The following is a 22,696-nucleotide window of genomic DNA, read 5'->3' on the forward strand; positions in this document are numbered from 1 at the left end:
AAATTTTTGTATCACATATCAAATGTCACATCAATAATTCCCCACTCAAATCAAACCTCTTTTCCAAAACTATTTTCAAAACTATTTACCAAACAAATTTTCTACACTCAGATCACAATTCTACAACACACAAACTCAAAATACAACTCATACTCTCAAATCACATTTACAAAACACAACCAAACGCAGGCTAAGAGTTCAACTTCTCAGGTACTACTAACAACTAAATAAGTGCTATACATAGGAACCATCTGCACAATTTACTTAATAAAAACAATAACTACTATCACACCCTCTGAACTAGGAGAAAACTATAGACGGTTGTCTTTATGTGAAAAATTATCTTTGTTATAGTACTTTTAAATACATATATCTTATTTTATAAGTTAAATGTCCACTTAGTATAAAAGATATATATCTCATTCTTCTCTCATATTATATATTTCTTTTATTTTCTACCAATTTTTTTTTTCCATCTTATTAGAGATTATTTCTATGATATTTGAATATATATATATATATATATAATTTATCACCACAACATGCAAGACTTTTAGCGACCAATTATTTTGGTCCCTAAAACTATTAATTTGGTCTCTAAATAGTTTTTGTGATAAAATTAAATTCGTCACTAAAAAAGTCACTAAAAGTGCGTCTAGAAAAGTCTTTAGCGACAAATTTTTGAAAATGTCACTAAAAATGACAATTAGCGACCAATTTTATATTGTCACAAAATGTTTAATATTGCAAAACTAACATATTTCGTCGCTAATATTTTGTCACAAAATGTCTCCATTTGGTCGCAAAAAGCAAAATAGTGACCTTTTTAACAACAAATATATTTGGTCGCTAAAGGTTTGAAATAACGTTTTGAAAACATTCAATTTCATAGCTAAAAATTGACATCCACAGCCCAAATCTATCTCTGTATATAGAAAAAAACAAGATCAAATCTATTCTTGTATATACAAAAAACAAATTACAAAAATCAAAACTCTAAGTATCCAAATTCACTTCAACATGGTTCATTATATGAGTTAAATCCCAAAACAAGATCAAATTAGTTCAACATTGTATGAGTTAGAACTCTATGACGACTTCAACTTTGTCTTTCTCTCGCACCACCTCTTCACTAGTTCAGTTACAAGAGCAACATGCCCTAAACAATTAGTTGTTCCACGACCACAAAAGCTTATCACCGTCTATAGTCATAGAGAAATGATGAAAATCCTACACAAATGATCATAATCACAAGTGTAAACAAAGTTCAAAAATGTAAAAGAGATGTAGATGAAATCCAAAAAATGAATATCAACCTTGAAGAACTTAACTAAGGCATTTGAAGCGAATAAAAGCTCAAATTTTTGGGGCAAATTGAAAGAAATTTTTTTTTAAAAAAATTATTTGACTTCTATTAGACTCCAAATTGTAGTAATGCATCTGAAGATACAGTTAAAAATTTGGAATCAAATGGCCTAGATGGGCTTGGACCCTTGGAAGATTCCACATAAAGATTGCTGAGGAAAAAAAGAGGAAAACACTTTTTATATTTTTGGAAACATCATAGCACATACCATGAACTAATGCATATCGAACCATGTATGAATATTTGGCATGAACACTGCCAGAGGAATGATACAGTTGAATCTGAACTCTTTCACATAATTCATAAAGGATTTTTTTTTTTTGATTAAGTGCCAGGGCTGTAAGGACATGAAACATGGGGGACTTATGGATGGTATGTCTAAAAAAATATTCGGAAATAACGCACAGAAAAAACACTAACAAATAATCGATGTGATATATTGGGTATAGTACAATCATATAATCCTACTTACCAATGGGTTCGGGCAAACTCAGATGTCTATAAAGGCCATCAATCCCAGCAACAATTATAACAGCCAGCCTCAAGTGTGGATTTGCACACCCATCAAATGCTTTAATCTCAAAGTTGCTCACAATACCATTTGGAACCCCAGGTGGGCATGCGGTTCTCAGGGGTGCTTCTCTGTTCTCTTTTCCCCAGCACTGGTATGCTCTACTCCACATATTGGGCACTATGCAATCATAACTACATTCCAATAACAGTTGAACAAGGAAATTAGAGAAAACAAAATATATTATTTTTTGTTAATTTAATACACATCTATTTGAAGTTCAAAAACCCAACAACATACTAAAATTTTGATCCTTCAAACTGCATAAATTTGGAAGTGAAGAAATGGGCAAAAAGAATTTGCACAGAAGGGCATTATTTAAATTTAGCAAAACGGGAGCATCGATTCAAGTCTGCAGGGAGACGTAGAAATGTAAGGATCTGTTTGTTTCAATTCAAATGATTAAAAGGGAAAAAGTCTTTGCAGAATAGTGGCTCCTTGAAATTATTGTGAGATATCTGCTTTCTTCATGTAGAACAGAAAGTGATGGAAACATCACCTTGAAAGGTTTTCCTCAAAATCAATAGTACACCCATCAAATTTCCAAATATAACTGCATGCTTAAAAAATAATTCTATGTAGACAAGATATTTTAACAGAACTGGTAAAAATGCATACTTCTCTGTTAGTACCTATGGGTTCAACTCTGACACAAACTGAGATGCACATGAGATCCAGAACCAATATCATCTAATGCATACCTGGGGCAAACAAAAAAATGGAGAAAACAGTTAAGAAACATAGCTTGAAGAAGAAAATTCTGCAGGTGAGGAAATGAGTGAAGTTCAACCAATATCAGATCCTTGTCAAGGATCTTCACCTCTCCCCCAAGATGTTCCAGCCAACACAAAACAGGGAACATATATGGTCTGGTTCCCTTAACAAACCTGAGTTAGATTAAAATTCACATCAAACGGATCGAGAAATACCTATAATTAAAATTCACATAAAAAAGATGAAGTAAACAAAAGTCAAATAGAATGAGTTAAATTAAATTTATTAATTCAACATTAAAATTAATTTTTGGCTACAATCTGTATTAAAAACTCAATACTACTTGAAGGATCGAGAAATACCTTGATAGAGAGTGAATTAACCAATCAATGTCTTCAAAATAGCAGAAATCTGCTAAAAATAAAGAAGATGAAGAATCAACCTATAGAAAAACTGCATCCATGACAATGTGCAGGCCAATCGAACAAAAATGTGAACTACTTATTGTGTTATTTATAGATCTACAATATATATATATATATATATATATATGAACATATTTTCAAAATAACAAACAAACAGGTATAAACAGAAAGAGTCATACGAACATATTTTCATTCGAATTTTAGGTTGGTAGATAAGATTAGATATATGATGCGTAATTAGTACATCAAATAATTTAAATGAAGTGAACATAAGAGTATGCCTCTGTTTGTTAATGGATTCCAAGTATCATTGTCAATAATAGCTCCATTGAATTGACTAACTAATAAATGAAACTTGTTTATTAAAAAGTCAAAGACGTCATCAAATATAGCGATCCCGGTTTTTCCTTCCTTTGTATACTGTATTCTGGACTTGGTTCCGTGGACTTGTTTTTGTATCATTATCACTTCTAGCCTTTCCTCTTTGTATTTGAATCTTGGGTTGTGATGGGCAGGTTTGAAACAGGTTGGTTGCACTTTGAAACCAAAAGGTGATGTCCAGATTTTGGCCTTCACGCTCGAGCGGAAGTTTTAACGCTCGAGCGGGCTCTTCGTTGTTGCTTATCCGCTCAAGCGGGAGTTTTGACGCTCGAGCATGTTTTTCCATCTCCCAGTACTTTACTCTGCAGTCCCTCCGCTCGAGCGGAGAGTTTGGCGCTCGAGCGGGTACCATCGCCTGCAAAACTTCTGGATGTGTGTAATCGACGCTCGAGCGGCTCTTTTCACGCTCAAGCGTGAGTCTGTGTCTGACGCTCGAGCGGGGATTTTCACGCTCGAGCGGGGAGTCGACTACATCAGTCCGAGATTTCACTTTTTGGATCACTTTTTGACCTACTTTTCTTTCTTAACTTTTAGAAAACCGCCCCTTGAGAGTCTCTCTCTCTTTCTCTCTCTCTAAACCTGCCTTCTCTCTAAAAATTGATCTACCTAGGGTGAATATCTAAACTTGGTCCTTTATTAAAAAGATAGAGTGAGTCAAGGGCTTTCATTCAATCTGAACGTTTGGTGGTTTGGAGCACTTTGGAATTTGGGTATTCATCTTCGTCTTCTCCATTCGGGTTATTTTCTTCGAGGTAGGGATTTCCTACTCCATCCTATAAGTTTTGTTCTAAGTTTTGGTATTTTGATATGTTGGGAGTACTTTGGTAATTTTGGGAAAAACCCTAGTTGTATTAATAAATTAATTTGTATAATTAATTTAAGGAAATTGGGGAAATTGGTTAAATGCATGAAATTGAGGAATTCATTGATTAAATGGTGTAGTTGGATAATTAAAATCACACGCCTATTGAATTGTTGATATATTTATTTCCAGTCTAGAAATAACTGTTTTGGGCTATCGGTGGAGGATAGTTGTGTTTGTTGTAGACATTGCATGTGGATTAGGGAAAATTGAAACTAATCAATTTGTTTAAGTCATAAATTTAGACTATTGAATTAATACAGAAAATACATGTATTGATTGAGCATTGCATATGCATATTGTTTGGGAGGAGATAGGGGATGTACTCCACGGTTTAGGGGAAGATAGGGGATGGACCTCTAAACCGGATTTTTGTTTGGGAGGAGATAGGGGATGGACTCCATTAGCATCACTATTATGTGTGCTTATTATATTGAAGTGTTTTTACATGTTATTGATACAGCACTAAAATGTGTATCAAATGAGAAGTACGAAGTGTTTTGATATGAGCCTGAGTCTCATCTGTGTTGTTGATATTGGAAGTAATGTGAATGTGATATATAGTTCACTATTGTAAGTTTGGCCAGGTTCTGAGCCATATTGATAATAATGGGAATTGAAACATATCATAGACATTAGTGTCATGGGTCAGTATCAAGTTATAATTGATTATCTTGGTTAACCATCTATTGAATGCTATAGCTTTATCCAATACTTATATTTGGTTTAGTATTTTTCTACTGGGCTGTGGCTCACCCATTATGGGAACATCATTTTCAGGTTAAGGTGATAAGCTACCTCCAAGGACTTAGCTTGGAAGGAATTGGAGTTGAAGACTCTGTTTAGTTTAGTTGTTATTTATTTATTTGATATTACATGTAAACATTCAAGCCTAGGGCTTTATTTGTATTTGAGTTAGAACTCATATTCTGTGTCCAAGTGTTGGCTTGGAAAGATGTTAGCCCGTAGGGCATTTAATTTGATGTTACATGTAACGCTTTTATTTAGTAATACTCTGATGAATGAATTAATGAATTGTTTTCTTTAAATATTGCATGTCAATGATATATATATAATGGGTTAATTTTGAGGGCGTTACATCAAATATAAATCTGTGTAGGAATTTGTCAACCCAATTTTAATTGCACACCATAAGGTGGAAAAGATGGTTAAGAAAGTTAAAACAATTGGGAAAAGAAAATCAGTACATGTAAATGTTAAAATATAAAGAGAAGGGTTGATACCCGATGGCCTTCTTTTACAAGAAGTCTTGACAAAAACACACCAATAAACTGAGTCCCTCCCATTATCAGGATTTTCATAAGATAATCATCAAATATTGAAATGCTAGAAACAACATATTCTGAATAATGATCATCATCCATCTAGAAAAATACAATAAAGTCAATTAAAAAATAAGATGAAAGTTGTGATATCCAACGCTGATGAAAATTCTCAAACAAGATTAAGGTCTATACTCGATAAAACGAGCCCGTAATTTATTCATCATTTTGAACAAATAGGATTTTGGAGTTAGTTAACTAAATCTCACATACTTACTTGGGGAAGGTAACAAATAAAAAAATGGGAATAAACATCACAAAGTAGAACTAGACAAAACCCCTTATGCATAACAACAAATGTTAACAGAGCCATGAATGATATGCATAATTCTAAAATTATTAAAAATTATAGGATGGCTAAAGAAGAACTTGACATAAACAAGGGGATTTATATTACGAATTGCTGAAGGTCACTAGAAACATTGACTACAAACTTGAGAGTGACTAGAAACATTGGCTCATTCACCCTTTTCTTCAGTAGCTTCATCTTTAAAAAGCTTCTTAATCTAAACAATGACCCAAGTAAAAACATAAGCAAAAGGAAAAGAAAGAAAGAAAGGAGCAGATTTCTCATCATTCCATTCGATGTGTCATTGTCTTACATACCGCCATTAGAAACAAATAAAACAGACAAACTTTGAAACCCAAGTGCTACCACAATCAATATCTGAAACAAAGAGAAGGAAACACAAGATATTAAATCAAAAGGCAATAAGCGAACTTCACAGGATATTAAGTTTGTGGAAGTTAGGAATTTAGAGATTTATTAGTTTAATTTGCTATAAGTTGCTGGTACATGTGAAGACTGCAAGTTTATTCAAGAAGTTGTTTCTATCAGATAAAGCATTAAAAAAATAAAAAATAAATTTAACTCCTTTTACTCTAGTCTCGTTTCCTATCTTTTTTTTTTATTTCATTTTGCTTTCCCTCAATAAATCTAAGATCCAAACATGGCCTAAAGTTACTTTAAGGATTCTATAAACTATAAAAAGGCAAAACACAATAAAGAAAATTCACAACCTTGAAATATCAATCAAAGCACAACAGAACATTTGCAAACTTAAATTATATAAATATTTGAACAATGAAAAAAGATGCAAATTCAAGATGAACCTTAGGTAGAAGTACCTGTTTCTGAAGATTCAATAAAGTCAATATTTCTTTTCTCAACTCAGGATGCTTTGCACATACAACTTTGGTTGGAACCTTTGGTTTTAAATTAACCTATGAAAGGAAAGGGCATGATTGCTTATTAAGAAGCATTTTAATGGAAGACAATGCGTAAGAAGTGACACCATAAGATAGCAAATTCTGAAACATCATCCTTTCATGTTTAGAAACATCTAATGAAGAACAATATGTTTATTATTTCCTGAAAATTTAAAAACTATGTTAGGCTTTGGAGCAATAAGGAAACACCAAAAGGAGAAGTATCTGAAGCTTAAGTTAAAGGTGCACCTCAAGCAAGCCAACTTGAGCAACTCAAGTTATAACTCTCACTATAGTATAATAAGTGTAACACCAACAATTAAACCAACTATGTGATTCATATGTATGGAACACACTCATTATTTTCATAGTATCATCATTAGGCATATTGTCAAACACATGGTGAGCAAAATATAAAATTGTAGTAGTCCAATCAAACACCAACAAGATAGAAATCCATCAAGAAAAAAGAAAGTAACAGATATACATATTATGAAGTTTCTGATATCAATCAGTCAATGAATGGGAAGTAAAAAAAAAAAAATCATTCATCAAATCCATCAGGTCAAAAATTATAGAAAAATTCATATATAGAAACTCGAACAAAAATCACAAAACACAAAAAGATATAAAAAATTACAGATATTAAGATCAAAAACTTCATATATAAAACTCTGATACAGAGTTTAGAAATCAGAGTTTACTTGGTCCCTACATATTTAGAAATCAGAGTTTCAGAGTTTTAAACTTCATATATATCAATAATTTTAACAGCTTAGAGAGTCCTGACCTACGGTTTTCGATACCAGGTGAGAGAGAACTCGGAAGAGAAGTAAATCGACAACCGAGATTCTTCTTCAATGAATCGATGATGAAATCTTCCATTGATTGAAGATTGTGATGTAGAAAATGATGAAGAGAAAGAAAAAGAGATGATTGGATCAATATTGTAAATCATATATATGTGTATATGCGAAGAGAGTGAGAGAGAGAAATAGGGATGGCAATTTGAAACCGGCCTGACGGGGACCTAAACCCCCGTCCCCGATAAGAGTGATTTTTCCCCGAAAAATATCCCCGACGGGTCGGGGATGGTATTTAAAATTGAATCCCCGATTAAATTCGGGCCGGGGACGGGGATCACTTTCACAGCCCCGTTCCCCAGCCCGTCCCCGGCCTCGTTCCCCGGCCCGTTTCTCCCCGAAAATCTATTATAATTTATATTATCTCTGAAAATAAAGCCCCCCTCTCTCTAATCTATTATATACCTATTATCTATTGTATATCCCTGATCTATCTTCTCTCTGATCTGTTTCTCTTCTCTCACTCTTTCTCTCTTCTCTCTTCTCTCTTCTCTCACTCACTCTCTTCTCTCCACAGACGCTACGCCTACGCAGTCGACTCCTCTCTAAGAAGATCCATCGGCTCGGCTCCTCCTCTGAGAAGATCCATCGCCACCGTCAGATATGAGAAGATGAAGATCTGAGAAGAACCATCGGCTCGGCTTCTCCCTCCCACCAGATCTGTCTATTTTTTTATTTTTTTTTTTTGTTGATGGTGAACCCCTGTTCCATTTCCACACCCATCATCAAAACCCCTCTTCTATTCTGTCTCTTGTTTGCATCATTCATCGCATTTTTGGTTCATATTTATTTGTTTCTTTCTATCACTGTTAATTTTCTCATTTTCTGTAATTTTCTATTTGGGTTTTCGAGAAAATGGAGGAAAGGAATCTAATGTGAAAAGTGTCTATATTCTCTGTAATTTTATCTTGTTGAACTCCATTTTCTTCCTTTTTTTTTATCTTTTTTTTTATTCACTGTTAATTTTATCTTTTTTTCCATTTTCTTGTTGAACTCTATATTCACTGTTAATTTTATCTTTTTTTTTTTTATCTTGTTGAACTCCATTGAAAGGAATCGATGATGTTGTTGATGATGATAAGCTAAACAGAGACGGTGATTTTCCGGGGTCGGGGAAACCCGATCCCCCTTGGGGGCGGGGCCGGTGAGGGTGAAGGGTTCCCCGCCGGGGATCGGGGCCGGGGACGGGGACGGGGAAGTTTGTAGTTTTGGGGATCGGGGATGGGGAGGGTGATCCCCGGCCCCGCCCCGCCCCGTTGCCATTCCTAGAGAGAAACGCATCAAAATTTGAAGAAGATTGAGCAAATCTGCCATGGATGCTTCCAATCTGTATTGGAGCTCTAGAGAGAGCAAACTCGTTGAAGAGGTTTGATTGCAGCAAACCCCGTTAGGGCTGAAGTGAGGTCCCGATTTTTTAATGGTTAAAATGATTAAAATATTTGGTCGCAAAATGTTTTTTAATTGATGATGACAAAAATATTTAGTCCCTAATAAGGTTAATAATATATTAGCAACCAAATTTATTAGTCTCAAAAAGTTATGTAAATATTAAGTGAGAATATTAATAGTCATTTTTACAATCTTATAAGTAAATTATCATATATTTAAATTTGTCCTTAAAAGATTATTTTTAGCAACCAAATTTAATTAGTCCTTAAATATTAGTCCCTAAAAGACTAATTTCTTGTAGTGTATATATCATATTGTACTTAAATGTATATTTATCTATATAGTAAAAAAATATATATTATTTATCTTTTAACTCTTGCGATGATAAAATCCTGATTCCGTTGAGTAGAATGTATTGATGGATGTATCCACCTGTTTAATCTAACGTGCAGATATCGTTGTGAAGTATGTGTATAACTGACTCATGATTTTTGTGACTGATGACTCCATCCCAACTTCTTAGAGTAAAGAAAACAGACTACATAAATGACCATTGTACTTATAATTGATTATGATTAATAATACAGATATCTTCTGTTTCTCTCCATACAATTATATTAACAATAAATATTTAAAAAGATCACTAGTTTTAATTTTGGAGGAAATCCAAATGTTGAATACTCCCTTCAAACCATTTTGATAAAATAATTTCATTAAATAACTAACATTAATTTTAGAGGGATTCAAAATTTCAACTCCCTCCAATAAATTTAATCAAATAATTTAATTGAATCACACCTGGGATTTTAGATTCTTTTTGAAGATTTTTCTTATCAATAAGAAGAGACGTTTACAACCTTTTTGAGCTCTTAATGGGATTTCTTACCCGAGGAGACCATTGAAGTGAGAGTTTCTAATCAAAAATTTAATAATTGTATATGTGAATATACACAAAGGAAAGAAATAAAGAAAATAAAAGAGAGGTGGAAAACATAACCAACCAATTCTACGACTTGTGCCAATTCAAGCGAGCTACAATTACACTAGCCAATTTTTTTAGTTTTAACGAAATAGACCAGTTTTCCTCCCAAAATGGTTTTGGGGTTAGTTTAGATCACACTACAACACAAAGAGTTTTAGAGATCAAATTTGTCTCCAAAAGAAAAAAATTTGTTGCCAAAAATATTTAATAACTAATTCCTATTGTCGCGAGGGTCGTCATTAAAAAGTTGTTTCAAAAAATAAAATAAATTGATTTTTAGCAACAAAATTTAAAAAATGTCACTAATAAATGTACTCTTTTTTTTTATCAGCAAAGAAAACGAACTTTATTGATGAAACAGAAATGGAGGAGGAGTGCAGAAAGTATCAAAGTAAACCAAATCAATCCCAACTAGGTTGGCACCGATAAAACCGCTCAATCATATGCTAGCACAACCACAAGAGTTGGTGAGGAACCAATCACAAACACCAAAAACTACCTCACCCAAAAAAACACTGACCACACCTAATACAAACCAAGCAATCAATCTACCTATCACCAAAAGCTGAACAACACTAATAAATGTACTTTTAAGGAAAAAATAATTTGGTACAAAAAATGTTTACTTTTTGAGATTTTTTTTTTGGTCCAAAAGAGTAGTAAATCGTAACTAATGTCTAATTTTATTGTTAAAAATATAATAATGATATTTTTGAAAACTAAAATATTTCAACTTTAAAAGGTGATTTTGTCTTTAAATTATTATCTTTAAAATCTTAATTTGATATAATGTGAAAATTTGACTCAATTCATGTAACGCCCCGAAATATTCAACACAACCCAACCACATTAACGAACATATGCTGAATAATGTACGGGAAAAAAATAAACCTTCTCGTATAATCCTGTTGATCAAGTCTGTGCTCCTCCAAACGTCGTCGCTTTACTCCCTGAAAACACAAACGTGAGCTAGCCGGCGGGTGTGTGCCGGAAACCTCTCCAATGCCTAAGTCAGCAAAATAGACAAGTAGACAAAAGCTCTGTGTATTCAGGAATCAAAGTTGTGTTACCTCCATAGGTGATGTTTGTGAGCTTTTATAGGTTCCGTGTGGCACAATCCTAGGACTCTTACTCCTCCATGTAGAGTCCTCCTAGGATTCATACTCCTAAAGGATAATGCTTATCCTTCAACACCCCCCTCACTGCTTAAACCAAGTGAGATGGTTATACCATGACCGGACTACCATACAACCGAAATAACATTGCCATGCTATACTGACTGGAGTAACCGATCTAACTGTTAGTTCGGCTATTCCTTGCTTTTCCCCTACCTCGACTTCACATGCCAAGACCGAGCTATCCATAGAAGAGCCTACGCCGAACTAATCCAAAACCAAGTCCTGAAGAGGGCTCAGTATACTTTCTCACTTTCACCTCGGTTTTGTACGCCATGACCGAACTAACCGATTTGGCCGTGGCGACCGAGATAACAACAAGGCCTTCTTGGACCGAGCTAATGAAAAAAACCAATTTACTCCGCCTTTCTTACTGCGGCCCAAAGCGGCCCATTATTCAATCTCGGCCTAATTTATTCATACAAATTACCCTCTCAATTGCCCCTTAATTCCATTTGCGCAGCATGATGGGATTACCTGGTGTAGACACCCCATTTTTGACCGTCCTCAAGACTTGGACGTCACCGTTTGAACACTCGGTGATCATCCATGTTTGTGTTCGTTTGGAGTTCCCGGAGGTCTCGGCTCGCGCGCCCTGCCTTAGGATCTCCGAACTTGACCATTTAGTGTTTGGTTTTGCACCGAACACTTATGTTTTGCCTTGGAAGGGCAGAGAATGCCTTATGAGGCATCCCCACACACCACCGGCAGTGGCTGGAGGCCACCGGATGGTCTTTTTCTGCCATCGGCACTTTTGTTTGCCGGTCGGCACACTTTATTGCCGGTCGGCATAATTTGTTGCCGGTCGGCACTGTTTTTTGCCGAAATCGCATTTTTGAGCAGCCGACCACTGTTCATCCACTTTATGGAGATATTTTGTGCCAGCTGTGATAGCTGGCACCAACTCTTCCCCCCTCCATACACGTGTATGGAGGGATCTCCCTCTAAGCAAGCTTGTTGAATAAGCTTTGCAAGAGAGAGTCTTATAAGAGGAGGGCCTTCCTCTTTGATCTAGGTTAGACTCTTGCAACCAAAAACCAGACCTTGGAGATATAAATACATATTATCTCTATACCTCCCTCTCTCTCCTCCTTTGTGTGTGTTTCTTAGCTCAAAAGGTGGTTTTTACCTTACTTTTGCACCATTACACACACCATTACACCTTACTCCGAGATTGAGGGACTTGGGGGGTTGTTTCTTGAGTTTTTGGACTAGTTTTGATCAAAAGAAGGAGGCTAGACCATTTGTTCTTCAAAGGTTCTTCAAGGGTGAGCATCTTGATTTACATTCCCCAAACTTGCAATAGTTTTTTACCTATCTTGCTTGTTGTTTTAGCTCTTGTGTATAACATAAAAAGGGCTTGTATTTTCCTGCTTTAGCACTTTCATTAAGGTCATTTTGTGGTTTGAGTGTAAGCTCACCCTTCTAGGCCTTGTTTGGTCCATTTTGGTGCCTCTTTCATAAGGTTTTGTTCATTTCAGTGTTTTGGTCCTTTGACCATTGAAAATCAGTGTATTTTTAGTGTCAAAAAAGTTGGTTTGAAGTCTTGCATAGGGGAGGGACACCCCTCTCCCTTTATGGTTTTGTTTCCTTGAGTTGTGGCCCAAAAGGGTGACATGCATGCTTGCTTGGTTTTTGCTTCATTTCAGAACTTTTTGGGTGTTTTTAGGACATGTGGGATCTCTATTTTTGGCTGGATTTGTACCTCCTTGTATGCTTGTAATACTTGCTTTGTATTGCTCTATTTTGCTTAGAAGTGCATCTCATGATTAGGCCATGATTCTTGTGTGTGTTGGCTTAGTTCCATGAAGTTTTTTTTATGTTATTTTTCCATGCTAAAAATCTGTTGGTTATCTATTTGTTCATGCTTGACATGTTTGTTAGGGTTGCTTTGCATTTTGGCTTAAAAGCTTTAAGTATGTTGACCTCTAGCATGCATGGTTGTGATTACCCTCATGATTTAATGTCATCTAGGACCACATTTTAGTCCAAGAATCATGTTCGTATGTGTGCATGCATGACCTCTTTTATGCCTTAAGGGTGTACCCTCTTGTGCCTAGGAATGAGCCTTAGTGCATATGCCTCTTGGGGGTCATCTTGGCTGCCATTTTAGGAGTTTTTGGAGTCCCATTTTGCATGTAAAAATTCTGTTTTTTACTTGTTTTAATCATGCCATGAGAGGTCATGTTGATGGGAGTAAGTTGCCTCCTTTTTGTGCCTTAACTTTGGGACCATTAGCTTGCATGTTGGCATGAATTGTTGTCCATCATTTTGGGCATTTTTTGGTGCTGTCTTGGGGTGGACTAAGGACTGTCCCTTTATGATCCAAAGGCTCCATTGCATGCTTGTTTTATGTAAGTTGCATGATTGCTTCATTAAGCCTCATAGCATGCTAATCCCATTACCAAATTGGTCTATGTTTGCACCACATTTGCACCTTGCATGCTTGGCATTACACATTTGTCATGTTGGTTGCATAGTACTTGTTGTGCTTTACATTTTGGTACCATGTTGCATTTTGAGCCTTGTGAGCATAACATGCATTGCATCGTTTGGCTTGGGGTGTCAAGCCAAATATGAGGGTCAAGGGACATTCATACTCCAAGTGATGCAATGTACCTTGATTCTCGGTCACCGGGGCCTTTGACTTCGACATGATAAGGCTTCGGATCTCATTTTGTTTGTTGCATGCATCCTTACATTGAGTGGCGAATTTGATCCCTTGGGTCATCATGCTCCATTGATGGCTCAAAGATCGAGGGCCGTGCTTCTTTGAGTTTAAAACATGATAAGAAGCACAACCATGCCTACATGTACCTGAGAACCCCATGCCATGCACTGTCTGTTCTCTGTTTGCTGTCAAATTGTCTTCTGCAGGAAGTTTCTGCCGACCGGCAGAATTTAGTGCCGACCGGCAATAAATGGAGTGCCGAGGAATCCAACAAGTGCCGATGGGAATTTTGAAGTGCCGGTGGGAATTCTGTCCGGCCGGTGGTGCTCTGCAGGGTGCAAGGAACTTGCTCCAGTACTTTGGCAATTTTCAGAAAGACAAGGCAGTACAAACAGAGGCGGCAGGAGTACAGTACGGGTTTTCCGGGCGAGACGGATTCGAGCATGCATCATTCGCGCATCCCGAGGCAGAAGCTGCGGCTGCCCTCTTCTTTCCTTCGCCATCTTTTCTTTTAAATTAAATTAGAAATCTTGTAATAATTTTATTCGTTTATTATTTTGGGACTGTAATATTTATTTGATCCCTCCGAGTGAGGGTAAAGAGGTAATAAGTGTGTGTGGGTGGTGTGTATGTCTTCCAATCCCCATTTCTTTCTTCCCTTTTATTTACCCGCTTATGATGGTAGATTAGGGCATTTTTTGAAATTAGCATACCTTATGCTATGCATGCGTACATCCATGCATTTGTATTGCATACATTAGGCTCGGTACATCACGCTAACCGCATTTGTATTTCAAATTCTAAACCGAATATGTGATAATTGTGCATTTTCACATACCATGTTTTAGGGTTAGCCGAGCCTGCCTAGATTGCATTTTTGCATGTGATGCATTAGCCATTTTTAACATGAACTAGGACACGCATGTTTGTTAACTAGTTTACTGTTTTGGCACGGAGTACGATGTAAGTATTTTTGCTTTAGCATCCAGCATGCGTGTGAGTGTTGCCATAACAGTATGCTTGCCATGCGGCTAAGTGCTTACATGAGATAAACTGCTTGAATGCCTGTGGGTGGAGGTCAAATTGCTTAAATTGGGATAATGCGTTAAAACTGCGATTTTTAAGCCCACTAGATAGTGGCAAAACCATCTTTTCCAAAAGCCCACTTGAGGGTGGCAAAATCTGTATTTTAGCCTACTTGCGAGTAGCAAACCATTTTCAAAACAAATATGAAATGTTTTGTTCCAATTTGGGCGATTTGGTCTATACTTGTTTGCCGCGTGCATAACATAGTAATGCGAGGCTAATAATTGGAATAAGAACACATAACGTTTTCAAAACTGAATATCACGGTTAGTAGAGGCCGGTCTTCGGACCGGGCGAGAGGGGGTGCTCATAGCTGACCTTCCCCGATCGTACCCAAGCTCCCGAGCCGAGATAACTCCGGTGATGACGGACATGTGGCCTTCGGCACCGAGTCAGGGTTTCCTAAATTTCCCCATTTTAAAAATATTTAGGTGGCGACTCTGTATCTGGCAAAGCAGTCCATGTTTGGCACTACTTTTTCAAAAATCTGTTTCTCAAGACGATTTGCCAGATTTGGACTCTTTGGTTCAAGATTAAGAACCGCGACACAAAATCGAGAGTCCGAACTGTAGCGAGGTCCCCCCCCGCGGACTTGTTACAGTTTCTGGCGACTCCGCTGGGGAAAATGCGAGAGCTTGACTCAAACTCGTGATATCCTGTTTTGATTTCGTTTATATGTTTCTTTGCATTGCATGTGCATTGGTGCGCCTAGGAACACAGTGTTTGCCATCTGCCATTCCTGAACGGTTTGCCGGAGGCTTGTCTTGTCAAGGCATGTCCATAAGGCTGATCGGCTATGGGCTCTGACAGCATGGGAACACAAACGCCGGTTTACCGGGGCACCCTCTTTGACCATTCGACCTAGTTCATATTCGGATCCATAGTGACCATTCCAAATTAGGACAGGTTGCTTACCCGACATTAGGTTGTTTGAGAACTGCTGCGTGCATAGTGAGACCCTAGCTCCTGACAAAATAGGACAGGGAAACCCTACCCCAATATAGGGGTGTTTTGGCTCTCTTTACTTGCTATGTGCTTTTAGAATGTATTTCTACAGGGGAAAGTACATACCAGTTTGCAAGTTTGGGCATTAGGCCTGAGGGCATCAGTATTAGTTTAAGAGAATCGGTTATCTGCGGGTATCAGGGTTCAGTGTTGGGAACAGAGCTTGTTTTTGGGGAAACAGTGATCAATATCGAGGAATAGTGTGTTCGGCTCACCGACTTTGTAGTGAATATCCAACTATGTATTATATGTTTATTTTATACTGTTGTGCTGTCCGGTTGTTGGTTTATTTATTGCTTTATTTATCTTTTGCTAGGTAGTTTAGCATCATTGCGTCTAACCCAGTAGACATTCCCCAAGCACTCTGGATCAGAGGTCGCCGGCTCCATCGATCTGAGGATCTGATAGAAGGACAACCAGTGTACCGTTCTCTACCCCCGGTTACTAAACGGAAGGCAACTAAGCAGAGGACATCGGTTCAACAGTCAGTGCAAAGGGCTTCGTCTACCCCACCTGTGTACAGTAGGGATCAGGATCCCGTTTCACCCACAGAGAGGGAACGCATACTAGTAACTCAACCAGAGCAGAATAGTATGGCTAGCTTAGAGGAGATGGTGCGCCAACTTCAAGAAAGCATGAAAATGATGCAGCAGGATGCTGTCCGACAGGCAGAATTCGCCAGACAACAAGCTATAGTCATGAGTGAGCAAGCGGATTTAATTGGGAGATTGCAACAGCAAACTGGGGCATCACCTTCGCAGCAAATCCCTCCTCCATTAAGGGTTCCAATACCCGAAGAGACACCAAACGCCCGGAATGTCCAAGAGGATACAGACATCCCAACAGGGCCATCTCCCCTCCCGATTCCACCTCAACAATCCAAGGCACCCACCCCCATCAATCTGTCGGATTCTCCCTTCGAGTCCGAGGTGGACCCCATGACGTTAAAAATGCACAAGCTTGAAAAGCTGTTCAAGAAATCTCAAGGTGCGAAGTCCATTCCGGACATTGGAGACGGATACATTGACACAGCTGTGACGCTGCCAGATCGGTTTAAGATGCCACAAATTGATCGTTTTGACGGATCTGAGGATCCCATGGTACACCTGCGACTATTCTCAGACGTTCTAAGGCCAATGGGCCTCACTAGATTGCAGAAGCTATCTTTATTCGGCCGGACCTTGTCAGGTGTGGCGGCCGCATGGTATGCCAAGTTAGACGATGACGTCAAGAGAAATTGGGACGAGATGGCCGAGGCCTTCATCCTGTAGTACTCGTATAACACACAAATCGAGATCACGACCCGGGATCTCGAGACAACGAGGCAAGAACCCAAGGAGAGCTTCTCAGAATTTGTAACCAGATGGCGAGCTAAGGCTTCGATGATGACCTTAAGACCCACAGACAAAGATCAGATTCGGATGATTGTGCGCAATCTCCAGCCGAAGTTAATGCAAAAGATGATTGTAGTCCCCTTCCCTACCTTTGCTGATCTGCATGAAATGGGGGTACAGATCGAGGACGCCCTAAGACAAGGGTGGATTGATAATGACCGGGAGCAACCCCGCAAAAATTTCAATCGTAATACTAATGCAGGCCCGAGCGGCGCTACGACTGCCAGGACCTCCGAAGTGAGTATGGTCACCACTAACCCTTCCCCAAGAAATACGGCAGCCACACCATTCTCCGGTGCGTCCGGAAGCAACTCACAAACAGCCAAATACCCTCCCAGAAACACCAGAACCTTCGCTCCACTTTATATGCCCCTATCCAAAGCTTTGGGGGTTTTGATCAGAAAAGGGCATCTGAAGCCCCTAGAGCCGCGACCCTTACCTGAAAGACTGCCTGCCACCCACAATCCGGCCAAGTATTGTGCGTTCCACCAGCAGCACGGTCACGACACTGACCTATGCTTTCGTTTACGTCATGAGATTCAAGATCTCATTGATAATGGGGTGATTCTACCCCCTGAGAAACCCAATGTTACTACAAATCCTCTCCCCACGCATAACCAAGTTCCACCACCTAAGAGAATCAACTTCATCCACACTGAGGTCGCATCCTACGATTCTAGTATCTATATTACGCCCTCCTACCTGCCTAAGCCGAAAGTTTTCCTCCCTGATTGCACCAATTTGTGCATGATGGATGTCTCTATAACCCAACCCAAACCAGTGGTGGTGACCATCGAGAACAGGAAAGAGGTTGTCAAACCAGAGTCTGTGGAGCCTGAGAATGATGTTGGGAATACTTACAGTCCGAGTGACTACATTTCACCAGTGGGCCAGAATAGACCAAATGTCGAATTTCCAGTCGGGGGAGAGCTGTGTGTAATCCGAGGGAACAGTTCAAGACAGGAAACGGATGATTTGGCAGCCATGGAAGAGGACCTTGCCAAGTTCCAATTTTGTGATAACCAAGATCTAGAATATTCAGCCATCAACTGGTACGATAATGAAGAATCAGTGGAGGCCACGGGATGGTTAGACGATCAGCCAGATGTAATAGGGGAGTTCCAGTCAGAACAAGGCCCGGCAGGGGCGGGAATGTCCACAACGGCTGGGAGTGTCGAAGAACGGAATACATCGCCGGAGAGCGCCGGTGTCGAGAATTTCGCTCGGGAATGGAGCATTTTAAGTACAGGGATCAGTGAGCAATCTACTGCATTGATACAGCCAGAACAAGAGAGATTCGAGGATTCTGAGAGGATCAGGAAAGCAAAAGGCCACGTGGGGGTCGAAACCGCCACAAGTACGAAAATGGAGAATGCTGCGAGCATAGGGATAAAAGGTACTGCGAGTATCGGGACAGTTGTGCCAGAACTAGACAGATGCTTGTCAGCTGCAGATGGTATGTGGTGGGAAGACGACGATCTATGTCTGGCCCACACGGATGAGGATTGGAAAGATAACCAACCAGATGATACCTGGTATATCGGCGAAGTCGATCACATGACTAGGAGTGGACGGTATTTCAAGCCTCCACACCTAGATCAACCAGAGGCGTCTGGAAAAGATAATGAAGCAGAGAAATAAAAGGAGAAGCAACTTGAAGACGAGGCCGTGTTGAGACAATTAAAAAAGATACAAGCAGACATCTCCATCTGGGGACTGCTTATGGCTTCTCGAGTACACAGGCAGGCTGTCCTTTCAGCCATGGACAAAGCCAAACTTTCCATAGATACCACACCCGAACAGCTGGTGGGCTTAGTCTTTTCGGGAGGAAGTTCCCCGGCATTGAGTTTTTCTGACAAAGAACTGCCACCCGAGGGTGCGAACCATAACAAGCCGCTCTACATCTCTGTCGAGTGCAAAGATAAATGGATACCCGTGGTACTTGTTGACACGGGGTCCGCCATCAACGTCTGCCCGGCAAGGACAACTTATGCGATTGGTTTGAAAGTCGCGGATTTCGTGCCAACGGCTCAGGTGATTCGGGCGTATGACAACACAAGCCGGGAAGTAATGGGGACAGTTAAGATTCAAACAAAGGTTGGGCCGGGACAGCACGAGATAGATTTCCACGTCTTGGAGGTTCCTGCAACGTTCAACCTGCTTTTGGGGCGGCCGTGGCTGCATCAGGTAAAGGCGGTCTCCTCTACCCTACATCAAATGGTGAAATACCCCTATGGGAAGAGAGTAGCCATTGTTTTTGGAAACTCATCAATTCATCCACCACCGGAGGTATCTACGCCTGTTCTAGAAATCGAGCATGGTATGGAAGATGTGTTCATATCAGGTTTTACCTTGGCTGAGGCTCGGGTCGTACAGAACATCATGGTAGCTAATGAAGGGGTGTATGTCAGTGCCCAAGCAGTCTATCTCATGAAAAAACTCCAGCACATCCCTGGGATGGGATTAGGCAAGAGCGGCAGGAAAGGTGCCGCAGCATCGGCCGAAGTGCCACATAACCCACATACCTTTGGTTTGGGCTACCTACCCACCAAAGAGGATTGGATAAGGAAAGGAAAGGAAATGGCTGGAAGGGCCAGGGCAAAACAGATGGGGAAACCCTTTGACTTAATGCACCAGCCCATTCGGGGGACCCTAAACGGACGCTTCGTCCGGGAGGGGGAGGACTTTCCGTTCTGTGGTTTCCCAGAGCCGTGGCTCAACGCGGAGAAGAAGCGCGTACCGAGATTTGAGATTTTCTTTGATCTACAGTTACCTGAGGATGACATCGCCGAAGGGCAGGCAGATCTATCGGCTGAGGCTGAGCAAAGTAAGCAAGTGCAGTCTGAGGACGATGAAAACGAAATGGGGGCAGCGCTGGCATGTCTGCTTTCAGATCCTCCGATCGAACAGAGGTGCTTGGGGGATAGCTCCTCGGTATGTGTGATTGGGAATGAAGCGGCTGCGAGCCTACCATCAGCTATTTTGGATGCGCCCTTCGCATCTTCTCTCATCTGGCAATATGAAGAAGGCTTTTTATCAAGCAGCACCGGGTCAGGTAGTGAGCCGGAATCTGATTCTACCGAATCTTGTGCGTCGGAATCAGATTCCAGCTCAACTGAGTCTGAGTCCGGTATTCCTGGGGGTGATAACCCGGATGCCACAGTCCTGTCTAGGTCGTCTTTTTCATTTTCTTTTGAGTCTGTTGTAACAGAGGAATCCGACGGCTCAGAAGTATTTAATGAGAACGACGTGGATGTGGTTTCGGAGTATTTTTCTGTGCCTTTGATTTATTGCTTAAATCAGGATTTTCAAAATTTTGATGAAAACGACGAGGGAGAAATCCCTCCGGTTTTGCAACGGTTAATTGATCAAGAGCAGGAAAGGTTTGTTAAACCCTTAATGGATGAAATCACTACTGTGAATGTTGGTACTGAGAAGGACCCGCGGCTGGTCCAGATCGGGTCCACGTTGTCTTCTGAGGAACGCGAGCGCTTAGTCGCTTTGTTAAAAGATTTCAAAGATGTTTTCGCGTGGTCCTACGAAGACATGCCTGGAATCGATCCTGAGATTGTACAGCACTGGATCCCTCTTGATCCCGAGGCCCAACCTGTCAAACAGAAGCTCAGAAGGATCCGCCCTGATTGGGCCATTAAGATCAAGGAAGAGGTCACCAAGCAGATTGATGCAGGCTTCCTGTTGGTGTCTGAGTACCCGACTTGCCTGGCCAACATTGTTCCGGTGCCGAAGAAAGACGGCAGAATTCGGGTCTGTGTAGACTTCAGAGATTTGAACAGGGCCAGTCTGAAGGACGACTTTCCCTTGCCGCACATTGATGAATTGGTAGATTTCACGGCAAGACATGCCTTGCTTTCGTTTATGGATGGCTTCTCAGGTTATAATCAGATAGTAATGGCACCCGAAGACCGGGAAAAGACTGCGTTCACTACCCCGTGGGGTACATATTGTTATAGAGTGATGCCATTTGGGCTGAAAAATGCTGGAGCTACCTATCAACGGGCAGCAACTACAATATTGCATGATATGATCCATAAAGAGGTCGAGGTGTATGTTGATGACATGATTGTCAAGTCCAAAGAAAGAGAGGGCCACTACGCCGCCTTACAAAAATTCTTTCAGAGGATCAGAGAGTTTCGGCTGCGGCTGAATCCCCAGAAGTGTACTTTTGGTGTTACAGCAGGGAAGATGCTAGGGTTTCTGATTACGCAAAGGGGCATCGAGGTCGACCCTTCCAAAATCAAGGCCATCTTAGAAATGCCACCACCGAGGACTGAAAAGGAGGTGCGAGGCTTTCTAGGTAAAGTGCAATTCATAAGACGGTTTATCTCTAAATTAACCTTGACTTGTGAACCACTTTTTGGTCTCCTGAAGAAAGGAAAGAAATTCCAATGGGACGGCCGATGTCAAGCATCTTTTGAGCAGATCAAAGAGTATCTACAGAACCCGCCTGTGTTGTCACCGCCAGAACCGGGGAGACCGTTGATATTGTATCTTTCGGTAACTGAGACCACCATGGGCTGCATGCTCGCACAGGAGTCAGAAGACAAAGTGGAAAGGGCCATCTACTATCTGAGCAAAAAGATGCTGGATTACGAGACCCGCTACACTCCGCTCGAGAAGGCTTGCTTGGCCTTGGTATGGGCTACCAGGAAGCTGCGGCACTACCTGTTAGCTCACTCTGTAATGTTGGTTTCACGTTTGGATCCCATCAAATATCTTTTCGAGAAACCAGCACTTACGGGTAGGCTGGCTCGTTGGTTGCTATTGCTTTCCGAATTTGACTTGAAGTATGTAACACGCAAGTCGGTGAAAGGGAGAGCGGTAGCGGAATTCCTTGCCGACCATCCGGTTGAGGGGGATGAGGCGGTTGAGTACCTATTCCCAGATGAAACTATTCTGCACATCGAAGATGAAACTTGGACGATGTACTTTGACGGAGCGTCAAACCAGTATGGGTATGGGATAGGGGTGTTGCTGATAGCGCCTGACGATTCCCGTATCCCTTTAGCGTTCAAGCTCCAGTTCAGGGTCTCGAACAATGAAGCAGAGTATGAGGCATGTATTGCTGGTCTAGAAGCAGCCCTAGAACTAGGGGTAAGACGATTGGACGTCATTGGGGACTCGAATCTTGTTGTGTCTCAGGCAAAAGGAGACTGGAAGGTCAAGGAGGAAAGGATGATAATTTACCACCAAACCTTGGATTTGTTAATTCCTCGGTTCGAGAAACTAAATTTCACCCACC

At 40.2% G+C, this 22,696-nt stretch overlaps 2 long non-coding RNA genes across 2 annotated transcripts; both read right to left on the bottom strand.

Moving 5' to 3' along the window:
• Positions 1-930: 930 nt before the first annotated feature.
• LOC114320922 (uncharacterized) lies at positions 931-2,076 on the bottom strand. Its single transcript, XR_014331652.1, has 2 exons — positions 1,839-2,076; positions 931-1,230 (listed from the first exon to the last, which is right to left on the bottom strand). It is a non-coding gene; the product is annotated as an uncharacterized LOC114320922 (long non-coding RNA).
• Positions 2,077-2,570: 494 nt separating this feature from the next.
• Positions 2,571-3,339, bottom strand: LOC145792267 (uncharacterized). Its single transcript, XR_014331653.1, has 3 exons — positions 3,014-3,339; positions 2,728-2,824; positions 2,571-2,638 (listed from the first exon to the last, which is right to left on the bottom strand). It is a non-coding gene; the product is annotated as an uncharacterized LOC145792267 (long non-coding RNA).
• Between the last annotated feature and the right edge of the window lie 19,357 nt (positions 3,340-22,696).

This window comes from Camellia sinensis, chromosome 6 (assembly GCF_055761805.1).
Source record: "Camellia sinensis isolate YWXY chromosome 6, ASM5576180v1, whole genome shotgun sequence".
NCBI classification, from domain to species: Eukaryota; Viridiplantae; Streptophyta; class Magnoliopsida; order Ericales; family Theaceae; genus Camellia; species Camellia sinensis.